Consider the following 4,294-nt stretch of genomic DNA (forward strand, 5'->3'; position numbering starts at 1 on the left):
CTTGCAAGAAACATTCTTTGCATCTAAAACATTCAAGTGGAGTCATAGGATATTTATCTCTCTGAAATAATGTTGGGCCCTACAAGGCACTGCTCATACATGTGGAAAAGTTGTAATGGATTCAACATGAGTCTTTGGACATCTCCTATCCTTCAAAACATGCATCGCATTTTCATTACGGGGGAAGGTTTTACGTATCATTACCTTTAAATGTCCCACATTGTTGTCTCTTTGTCACTGATTGTAGAGCACATGGTGCATCAAAACTGCCTTAATGTAGGATCTTGACCCTCAAAAATTCCTAAGAAGAGTCTTACCACTCCCACTTCCCACCACTAAGTTAAACCCTTATTCTTGATTTGTTAACCTCTTTCTCTTCATAAAAGGTCCTTAAAGTACCTATTTCAAGGGTTCAGGTTTTGAAACGTGTTTAACATGTCATTAATATAACTAGAACCCTTTCATTTAAAGGCACACTACCGTTGAATCCTTAGCAAGTCTCTGCTAACTGGTAGTGGGAATTTTCCTTAAAGCACATAAAGTTTGCTTGAATTGATCACAAATTCATGGACTCTTAGTTGAGCCTTAATCAAATTCAACTTTTTCAGTCTTGTAGAATGGTGCAGCCTTGAGGAATACCATGACAAACAATACATTAAGAGACCCTCAGAAAAGGTGTCATTGTGATATATGAAATGAAGGCATATTAAGGATCGTGGAGCTTTAAGGAGAAGGATGTATCCTCTGTGTTAACTGGGAATGGGAATTTGCCTTAAAGCACATAAAGCTGCCTTGTTGTGTTTGGTGGCTGCTTCCAGCATGCATCGAGGGTGGATATCCCATAAATCGACCACGTTTTGTAATTACGGTCCTTTTTTGCAGGGCTGACCACCTTTAATCAATTCGGCAGCTTTAAAAAGAAAAAAAGTTGGCTTGAATAGATTGAAAATTCATGGACCTTTAGTTGAGCTTTAATCGAATTTAGCCCTCTCAGTCATGTAACCTAGAATGGTGCATCCTTGAGGAATAATAATACATTAAGAGGCCCACATAAAGGCTTCATTGTGATATATGAAATGAAGACACATTAAGGATCATGGAGCTTTAAGAAAAACATGTGGATACATTCACTATCATTTTGGGGATAAACAAGATATATATAGCATCAACCTTCATATACACGAATGTGATTGCCCTTTATCACTCATGGCATGCCTTATTATAGATTAGCCATAATCAAGAACCTTAGAACATTGCAAGCCCAACATTTTGGATGGAGTAACAAATGGGACTTGATATAATTGATTTTATGCAGCCTCATGCCATATCTTACAGCCATAATTTTTGCAATTTGAGGCCATCATTTTACATTCTTGGAATCTTCTATGATATTTGATCTATTGTGCATGCATGCTAGAAATACATTACTTTATGATAGGTGTTGGGACATAAGAAATAGAACTGGGGATGATAACGCTCGTTTAAGGCTGATAGCAAGTAGAAACTTTATGCTTTTTTAGAATACCCATTTAATAGGACCTTAACGTCATGTAGGATAATGAAATGCATTAAGGCAAACAAAAGTAAGATGCCAAGGCTAGTAGTGTGTGGCATGGCATGCTTAACATACTTGTGGTTGAGAAATGTTGTAAAAAAAGCAATTCTTGCTCCAACATGATAATTGAAGATGAAGGTGATTGAATGACTTGTTGAGATGCTCTTGGGAGGTGTGGTGATCATTGAGGCGCGATACTTGACATTCTTGTGGTTGAGAAATGTTGTAAAGATAGGAATTATTGTTCTGATATGGTAATTGAAGATAAATGTGATTGAATGACTTATTTAGATTCTTGTGAGGTGTGATGATAATGGAGGCTCATGCCTTGTTGAATGAATGTAGAGATAATTGGGTGTGGGAGTTGTCAAATGTAAAGGCAAACAAGGGACAACAATAGGGGACCATTAATGCAATTGTTTCCACACGCACCGCGCATAATGCGTTGAGTGATGGTTTGCATGAAATTCGAGGTGATGGGGTGGTGCAAAATGAGCCCCTCATATTTGAAGGTGCCAAAACGAGCACCAGTGCACCATTTTGGTTTAGCCAATTACGTGTAGTGCACACTAGTTTAGATGAACACTCAATGGGGATCCTCAAGAGCTAATTTATCAATGCCAACTAAGGCTTGACAAAGTCCTTACCTAACACATTTTGTGATTAATTCTCTTCTGTGTGATCTCGATCGTGTCTCTAGAGCCCAACATACCTCAAGCACCTGGGGTATCCGATTGGCCACCGGTGCTCAGATGAAAAGACTCCGCCATCGCGGGGCTTTTGTGGGAATAGCTTCTTGAAATGCTGACTCACGTAGATATCCTTTTATAGATTGGTCACATCAATAATGCTGGCAACAGGTGCACCAGGCAGGCAATGAGAGCACTAAGGTCACGATCGAGGTTCACATGTTTGTGGAAAATGGGGAACGGCCCGAGGGGAATTTGAAAAGCGTAGATTTGCAGACTAACCCTGTAGTACCGCTTTTGAGTGAAAGGTCATGACTATTATACGATTTCCCATATTTCTTTGCACAGGCGCCGGACCGCATGAAATGCCACGCCTGCCACTAGAGGGCCTCGGGAAAATACGAGGAACTCAATCATTTTTGAACGCCGACAGCCACAGCAGTTGGCGGGCTCTCTCAGTCATCACTGGTGCGCGCTGGTAGGTCGGCCGGTAGCTACTAGCTAGTTAGTAGGTCTACCGAAACCGCACTACGCGCGCGCCGTGCCTCCGCCGCATCCGCCTCCTGCCACGTGCCGTCCGACCACCGACATATCCCGGATTCGCCTCGATTTGCAGGCTGGGTTACAGCAGGAGTCAGGACTCACGAGCTTCGCGAGTCAGCCTCGATCGAGTGGGCCCTTCAAGTGGCTCACACAATACATAAATAATCGTTCAAATTTTGTGCGGGATTCACGAAATTTTAAGAGAATCTTTTGCTTTGGATTAGGTTGAAAAGTTGCTCCTTAATTAAAACTCAAAGAACAATGCATTAATCATTGTTATCAAGCTATGTACATTGCGTATGAGGAAATAGTTCAAACTTACCACTTATGAGGAAAATTTTAAAAACCAAGTTTAGAGGTTACCTTGGGCGTAAGCGTCTTGGGCAAATTCTTGAAAGGAGTTCTTCAATGAACACCAAGGAGCCTTATTGATTGGAGAGTTCTTCAGCAAATTCTCTTTTGGGGGTCTACTTGGGGAAGCAGCTACCATGAGGTTTGACCTTGAACTAGGTGGAGATGCACTTTTTTGCATATAAGAGCAAGGAGAAACAACATCAACAACTTGACCAAAGCAAACAAAGTCATGTGGCAACACAAAGCAAGAATGGAGCGATGTTGAGTCAAATATTGAGCAAAGATCATGGCTATTAACGAAGGCAGATGCATAGAAAGAGAAGAACTAAAAATGGAGAGAGGAGGAAATGCATAACAACAAAAACAATCTGAATAGACATTTTACAATCAATATCCACAAAGATATCAAAGACAAATGAATCGACGATTGAAGATGTCCTTCTTCCGTTTGTATTTCGTTATGCTATCGTTAACGTTAAACTAAATCCGAACAAAATGAAACAAAAGAGAATGAAATTGTTTGTAGAGGCCATGCCAATGAAATCGTTCGTTTGGATTGCTCTGAGAAGCTCTATCAACAGAAGCAAATCCCTCGTTACAAAAACAAAGTGCACACATGAAATGAAAAATTGGAATAATCTCATATCTACTGGTTGCATCTTTACTTTTGTTGCAGTCATCCTTCATATGTTCTATCGCCACATCTTTGGCAAAGTTTGGCATGACGGGAGATTGAATAGCGTTAGGAAAGACTTTTGTCATACCTACCAGCAACAAAACACATTGGAGAAGACTAAAGAATTTCCAAAAAGAAAGAAGGACATCTAAATGCGATTAGAGCAAACATAGACATGAAGACAAGAGAATAGGTACGACACCATTCACAAAGGCCCCACTAGCAGTCTCCATAAACTCGGTCGATCCCTCCATAGTGACCACACTCTCTACGCAAAAAATTGAACATAAAAGAAATCGATTATGTATTGTTTGATAAATCACCTTATTGTCACACCACACATTACATCACCTCCCTTTTATGAACTCATTTTCATGCAATATTATGTGTAATTTATTTTGCTCTCATTATCTCAACCAAATGCGTCATCTCTTCTAGCTATTATCTCATTATCTCAACCAAATGCATCATCTCTTC

Source organism: Dipteris shenzhenensis, chromosome 16 (assembly GCF_047967505.1).
Source record: "Dipteris shenzhenensis isolate YYH24624 ecotype China chromosome 16, Dip_SZ_1.0, whole genome shotgun sequence".
NCBI lineage: Eukaryota > Viridiplantae > Streptophyta > Polypodiopsida > Gleicheniales > Dipteridaceae > Dipteris > Dipteris shenzhenensis.